Raw genomic sequence first — 7,500 nt, forward strand, 5'->3', positions numbered from 1 at the left:
CGACCGCCGCCCGTCTCGGCCCGGCCCTGGAGAAACCCCTCTTGGAGCCCTCGCTCCAGTCGGCAACGGCCACCGGAGCCTGCGGGCAAGCAGCGGCTTCGCGCGGCTTCTGGCAGTCGGAAGCGCCGTGCGCGATAGGTAGGAGGCAGAACGGCCACGGCCACAGCCGCCGTGCAACGCCCGAGTCTGCCGGCTGAACCGCGAGTAGCTGCAGCGGTTCGATGGCGCTGGTCCGCGAGCGCCAGCCCTCTGCCCTAGTATACGGACAGCGAGGTCCCCGGCCCCGGCGGGCTCGAAGAGAACCGTCTTCCCCCAGCGGGGAGGCGCGCGAGCGCCGCCGACTCTTACCATGACGTAACTGGAGGCAGCGCAAAGCAGCGACCCCTTCGGCAGCTCCGAAGAAGAACCGGGCAAGACGTCTACCTGCCAGAACCGCGGTGGAGCCAAAGTCCCGCCGGAGCGAGGTAGACGAGGCATCCCTTTCCGCCGGCAGCTCCGGCGGCCACATCGGGCACACCGGACCCGGCGGACGGTAAAACGGGTAGACCTGGCCTCCCTGCCGGCAGAACGGGTAGACGAGGCCTCCCTGCCTGGAACCGGGTAGACCTGGCATCCCTGCCGGAAGCGGGTAGACCTGGCATCCCTGCCGGTAAAACGGGTAGACCTGGCCTCCCTGCCGGCAGAACGGGTAGACGAGGCCTCCCTGCCTGGAACCGGGTAGACCTGGCATCCCTGCCGGAAGCGGGTAGACCTGGCATCCCTGCCGGCAAAACGGGTAGACCTGGTCTCCCTGCCGCCAAAACGGGTAGACCTGGCCTCCCTGCAGGTAAAACGGGTAGACCTGGTCTCCCTGCCGCCAAAACGGGTAGACCTGGCCTCCCTGCCGCCACAACGGGTAGACCTGGCATCCCTGCCGGCAAAACGGGTAGACCTGGTCTCCCTGCCGGTAAAACGGGTAGACCTGGTCTCCCTGCAGGTAAAACGGGTAGACCTGTTATCCCTGCCGGCAAAACGGGTAGACCTGGTCTCCCTGCAGCCAGAACGGGTAGACCTGGCATCCCTGCCGGTAAAACGGGTAGACCTGGTCTCCCTGCCGGCAAAAAGGGTAGACCTGTTCTCCCTGCCGCCAGAACGGGTAGACCTGGCCTCCCTGCCGGTAAAACGGGTAGACCTGGTCTCCGTGCAGGTAAAACGGGTAGACCTGGCATCCCTGCCGGCAGAACGGGTAGACGTGGTCTCCCTGCCGCCAGAACGGGTAGACCTGGCATCCCTGCCGGCAAAACGGGTAGACCTGGTCTCCCTGCCGGTAAAACGGGTAGACCTGGCCTCCCTGCAGGTAAAACGGGTAGACCTGTTATCCCTGCCGGCAAAACGGGTAGACCTGGCATCCCTGCCGGCAAAACGGGTAGACCTGGTCTCCCTGCCGGTAAATGGGTAGACCTGGTCTCCCTGCAGGTAAAACGGGTAGACCTGTTATCCCTGCCGGCAAAACGGGTAGACCTGGCATCCCTGCCGGCAAAACGGGTAGACCTGGTCTCCCTGCCGGTAAATGGGTAGACCTGGTCTCCCTGCCGCTAGAACGGGTAGACCTGGCCTCCCTGCCGGCAGAACGGGTAGACCTGGCCTCCCTGCCGGTAAAACGGGTAGACCTGGCATCCCTGCAGGTAAAACGGGTAGACCTGGCATCCCTGCCGGCAAAACGGGTAGACCTGGTCTCCCTGCCGGTAAAACGGGTAGACCTGTTCTCCCTGCAGGTAAAACGGGTAGACCTGTTCTCCCTGCCGCCAGAACGGGTAGACCTGGCATCCCTGCCGGCAAAACGGGTAGACCTGGTCTCCCTGCCGGCAAAAAGGGTAGACCTGTTCTCCCTGCCGCCAGAACGGGTAGACCTGGCCTCCCTGCCGGTAAAACGGGTAGACCTGGTCTCCGTGCAGGTAAAACGGGTAGACCTGGCATCCCTGCCGGCAGAACGGGTAGACGTGGTCTCCCTGCCGCCAGAACGGGTAGACCTGGCATCCCTGCCGGCAAAACGGGTAGACCTGGTCTCCCTGCCGGTAAAACGGGTAGACCTGGCCTCCCTGCAGGTAAAACGGGTAGACCTGTTATCCCTGCCGGCAAAACGGGTAGACCTGGCATCCCTGCCGGCAAAACGGGTAGACCTGGTCTCCCTGCCGGTAAATGGGTAGACCTGGTCTCCCTGCCGCTAGAACGGGTAGACCTGGCCTCCCTGCCGGCAGAACGGGTAGACCTGGCCTCCCTGCCGGTAAAACGGGTAGACCTGGCATCCCTGCAGGTAAAACGGGTAGACCTGGCATCCCTGCCGGCAAAACGGGTAGACCTGGTCTCCCTGCCGGTAAAACGGGTAGACCTGTTCTCCCTGCAGGTAAAACGGGTAGACCTGTTCTCCCTGCCGCCAGATCGGGTAGACCTGGCATCCCTGCCGGCAAAACGGGTAGACCTGGTCTCCCTGCCGGTAAATGGGTAGACCTGGTCTCCCTGCAGGTAAATCGGGTAGACCTGTTATCCCTGCCGGCAAAACGGGTAGACCTGGTCTCCCTGCAGCCAGAACGGGTAGACCTGGTCTCCCTGCCGGCAAAACGGGTAGACCTGGTCTCCCTGCCGGCAAAAAGGGTAGACCTGTTCTCCCTGCCGCCAGAACGGGTAGACCTGGTCTCCCTGCCGGTAAATGGGTAGACCTGGTCTCCCTGCCGGCAATATGGGTAGACCTGGCCTCCCTGCAGCCAGAACGGGTAGACCTGGCATCCCTGCCGGTAAATGGGTAGACCTGGCATCCCTGCCGGTAAAACGGGTAGACCTGGCATCCCTGCCGGCAATACGGGTAGACCTGGTCTCCCTGCCGCTAGAACGGGTAGACCTGGCATCCCTGCCGGTAAAACGGGTAGACCTGGCCTCCCTGCCGGCAATACGGGTAGACCTGGCCTCCCTGCCGGTAAAACGGGTAGACCTGGCATCCCTGCCGGCAGAACGGGTAGACCTGGTCTCCCTGCCGCCAGAACGGGTAGACCTGGCCTCCCTGCAGGTAAAACGGGTAGACCTGGCCTCCCTGCCGGCAGAAGGGGTAGACCTGGCCTCCCTGCCGGCAGAAGGGTTAGACCTGTCCTCCCTGCGGACAGAGCGGGTCGCCCGTGCTGGAGGCCCGTATGCAGGGGTGCCTGCACGGGGTGGGAAGGGGCGGCGGCGGGCTGCCTGTGCTCTCTCAGCCGGGGCGGCGGTGGGGGGGCTTGCGGGGGGTGGCTGGGGTCGGCAGGCCGGCCCTGCCGGAGGCCCGTATGCAGGGGTGCCTGCACGGGGTGGGAAGGGGCGGCGGCGGGCTGCCTGTGCTCTCTCAGCCGGGGCGGCGGTGGGGGGGCTTGCGGGGGGTGGCTGGGGTCGGCAGGCCGGCCCTGCCGGAGGCCCGTATGCAGGGGTGCCTGCACGGGGTGGGAAGGGGCGGCGGCGGGGTGCCTGTGCTCTCTCAGCCGGGGCGGCGGTGGGGGGGCTTGTGGGGGGTGGCTGGGGGCGGCAGGCCGGCCGTGCCGGAGGCCCGTATGCAGGGGTGCCTGCACGGGGTGGGAAGGGGCGGCGGCGGGGTGCCTGTGCTGTCTCAGCCGGGGCGGCGGTGGGGGGGCTTGTGGGGGGTGGCTGGGGGCGGCAGGCCGGCCCTGCCGGAGGCCCGTATGCAGGGGTGCCTGCACGGGGTGGGAAGGGGCGGCGGCGGGCTGCCTGTGCTCTCTCAGCCGGGGCGGCGGTGGGGGGGCTTGCGGGGGGTGGCTGGGGGCGGCAGGCCGGCCCTGCCGGAGGCCCCTATGCAGGGGTGCCTGCACGGGGTGGGAAGGGCCGGCGGCGGGCCGCCTGTGCTCTCTCAGCCGGGGCGGCGGTGGGGGGGCTTGCGGGGGGTGGCTGGGGGCGGCAGGCCGGCCCTGCCGGAGGCCCGTATGCAGGGGTGCCTGCACGGGGTGGGAAGGGCCGGCGGCGGGCTGCCTGTGCTCTCTCAGCCGGGGCGGCGGTGGGGGGGCTTGCGGGGGGTGGCTGGGGTCGGCAGGCCGGCCCTGCCGGAGGCCCGTATGCAGGGGTGCCTGCACGGGGTGGGAAGGGCCGGCGGCGGGCTGCCTGTGCTGTCTCAGTCGGGGCGGCGGTGGGGGGGCTTGCGGGGGGTGCCTGGGGTCGGCAGGCCGGCCCTGCCGGAGGCCCGTATGCAGGGGTGCCTGCACGGGGTGGGTGGGCCTGCGGCGGGCTGCCTGTGCTCTCTGAGCCGGGGCGGCGGTGGGGGGGGCTTGCGGGGGGTGGCTGGGGGCGGCAGGCCGGCCCTGCCGGAGGCCCGTATGCAGGGGTGCCTGCACGGGGTGGGTGGGCCTGCGGCGGGCTGCCTGTGCTCTCTGAGCCGGGGCGGCGGTGGGGGGGGCTTGCGGGGGGTGGCTGGGGGCGGCAGGCCGGCCCTGCCGGAGGCCCGTATGCAGGGGTGCCTGCACGGGGTGGGAAGGGGCGGCGGCGGGGTGCCTGTGCTCTCTCAGCCGGGGCGGCGGTGGGGGGGCTTGCGGGGGTTGTCTGGGGGCGGCAGGCCGGTCCTGCCGGAGGCCCGTATGCAGGGGTGCCTGCACGGGGTGGGAAGGGGCGGCGGCGGGCTGCCTGTGCTGTCTCAGCCGGGGCGGCGGTGGGGGGGCTTGTGGGGGGTGGCTGGGGGCGGCAGGCCGGCCCGGCCGGAGGCCCGTATGCAGGGGTGCCTGCACGGGGTAGGAAGGGCCGGCGGCGGGGTGCCTGTGCTCTCTCAGCCGAGGCGGCGGTGGGGGGGCTTGTGGGGGGTGGCTGGGGGCGGCAGGCCGGCCCTGCCGGAGGCCCGTATGCAGGGGTGCCTGCACGGGGTGGGAAGGGGCAGCGGCGGGCTGCCTGTGCTGTCTCAGCCGGGGCGGCGGTGGGGGGGCCTGCGGCGGGTGGCTGGGGGCGGCAGGCCGGCCCTGCCGGAGGCCCGTATGCAGGGGTGCCTGCACGGGGTGGGAAGGGCCGGCGGCGGGCTGCCTGTGCTCTCTCAGCCGGGGCGGCGGTGGGGGGGCTTGCGGAGGGGTGGCTGGGGTCGGCAGGCCGGCCCTGCCGGAGGCCCGTATGCAGGGGTGCCTGCACGGGGTGGGAAGGGGCGGCGGCGGGCTGCCTGTGCTGTCTCAGCCGGGGCGGCGGTGGGGGGGCTTGCGGGGGGTGGCTGGGGGCGGCAGGCCGGCCCTGCCGGAGGCCCGTATGCAGGGGTGCCTGCACGGGGTGGGAAGGGCCGGCGGCGGGCTGCCTGTGCTCTCTCAGCCGGGGCGGCGGTGGGGGGGGTTGCGGGGGGTGGCTGGGGGCGGCAGGCCGGCCCTGCCGGAGGCCCGTATGCAGGGGTGCCTGCACGGGGTGGGAAGGGCCGGCGGCGGGCTGCCTGTGCTGTCTCAGTCGGGGCGGCGGTGGGGGGGCTTGCGGGGGGTGGCTGGGGTCGGCAGGCCGGCCCTGCCGGAGGCCCGTATGCAGGGGTGCCTGCACGGGGTGGGTGGGCCTGCGGCGGGCTGCCTGTGCTCTCTGAGCCGGGGCGGCGGTGGGGGGGGCTTGCGGGGGGTGGCTGGGGTCGGCAGGCCGGCCCTGCCGGAGGCCCGTATGCAGGGGTGCCTGCACGGGGTGGGAAGGGCCGGCGGCGGGCTGCCTGTGCTCTCTCAGCCGGGGCGGCGGTGGGGGGGGTTGCGGGGGTTGTCTGGGGGCGGCAGGCCGGCCCTGCCGGAGGCCCGTATGCAGGGGTGCCTGCACGGGGTGGGAAGGGCCGGCGGCGGGCTGCCTGTGCTGTCTCAGCCGGGGCGGCGGTGGGGGGGCCTGTGGCGGGTGGCTGGGGGCGGCAGGCCGGCCCTGCCGGAGGCCCGTATGCAGGGGTGCCTGCACGGGGTGGGAAGGGCCGGCGGCGGGCTGCCTGTGCTCTCTCAGCCGGGGCGGCGGTGGGGGGGGTTGCGGGGGGTGGCTGGGGGCGGCAGGCCGGCCCTGCCGGAGGCCCGTATGCAGGGGTGCCTGCACGGGGTGGGAAGGGCCGGCGGCGGGCTGCCTGTGCTGTCTCAGTCGGGGCGGCGGTGGGGGGGCTTGCGGGGGGTGGCTGGGGTCGGCAGGCCGGCCCTGCCGGAGGCCCGTATGCAGGGGTGCCTGCACGGGGTGGGTGGGCCTGCGGCGGGCTGCCTGTGCTCTCTGAGCCGGGGCGGCGGTGGGGGGGGCTTGCGGGGGGTGGCTGGGGTCAACAGGCCGGCCCTGCCGGAGGCCCGTATGCAGGGGTGCCTGCACGGGGTGGGAAGGGCCGGCGGCGGGCTGCCTGTGCTGTCTCAGTCGGGGCGGCGGTGGGGGGGCTTGCGGGGGGTGGCTGGGGTCGGCAGGCCGGCCCTGCCGGAGGCCCGTATGCAGGGGTGCCTGCACGGGGTGGGTGGGCCTGCGGCGGGCTGCCTGTGCTCTCTGAGCCGGGGCGGCGGTGGGGGGGGCTTGCGGGGGGTGGCTGGGGTCGGCAGGCCGGCCCTGCCGGAGGCCCGTATGCAGGGGTGCCTGCACGGGGTGGGAAGGGCCGGCGGCGGGCTGCCTGTGCTGTCTCAGTCGGGGCGGCGGTGGGGGGGCTTGCGGGGGGTGACTGGGGTCGGCAGGCCGGCCCTGCCGGAGGCCCGTATGCAGGGGTGCCTGCACGGGGTGGGTGGGCCTGCGGCGGGCTGCCTGTGCTCTCTGAGCCGGGGCGGCGGTGGGGGGGGCTTGCGGGGGGTGGCTGGGGTCGGCAGGCCGGCCCTGCCGGAGGCCCGTATGCAGGGGTGCCTGCACGGGGTGGGAAGGGGCAGCGGCGGGCTGCCTGTGCTGTCTCAGCCGGGGCGGCGGTGGGGGGGCCTGCGGCGGGTGGCTGGGGGCGGCAGGCCGGCCCTGCCGGAGGCCCGTATGCAGGGGTGCCTGCACGGGGTGGGAAGGGCCGGCGGCGGGCTGCCTGTGCTCTCTCAGCCGGGGCGGCGGTGGGGGGGCTTGCGGAGGGGTGGCTGGGGTCGGCAGGCCGGCCCTGCCGGAGGCCCGTATGCAGGGGTGCCTGCACGGGGTGGGAAGGGGCGGCGGCGGGCTGCCTGTGCTGTCTCAGCCGGGGCGGCGGTGGGGGGGCTTGCGGGGGGTGGCTGGGGGCGGCAGGCCGGCCCTGCCGGAGGCCCGTATGCAGGGGTGCCTGCACGGGGTGGGAAGGGGCGGCGGCGGGCTGCCTGTGCTGTCTCAGCCGGGGCGGCGGTGGGGGGGCTTGCGGGGGGTGGCTGGGGGCGGCAGGCCGGCCCTGCCGGAGGCCCGTATGCAGGGGTGCCTGCACGGGGTGGGAAGGGCCGGCGGCGGGCTGCCTGTGCTCTCTCAGCCGGGGCGGCGGTGGGGGGGCTTGCGGGGGGTGGCTGGGGGCGGCAGGCCGGCCCTGCCGGAGGCCCGTATGCAGGGGTGCCTGCACGGGGTGGGAAGGGGCGGCGGCGGGGTGCCTGTGCTCTCTGAGCCGGGGCGGCGGTGGGGGGG

The sequence above is a fragment of the Opisthocomus hoazin genome, unplaced genomic scaffold (genome assembly GCF_030867145.1).
Source record: "Opisthocomus hoazin isolate bOpiHoa1 unplaced genomic scaffold, bOpiHoa1.hap1 HAP1_SCAFFOLD_155, whole genome shotgun sequence".
Taxonomy (NCBI): domain Eukaryota; kingdom Metazoa; phylum Chordata; class Aves; order Opisthocomiformes; family Opisthocomidae; genus Opisthocomus; species Opisthocomus hoazin.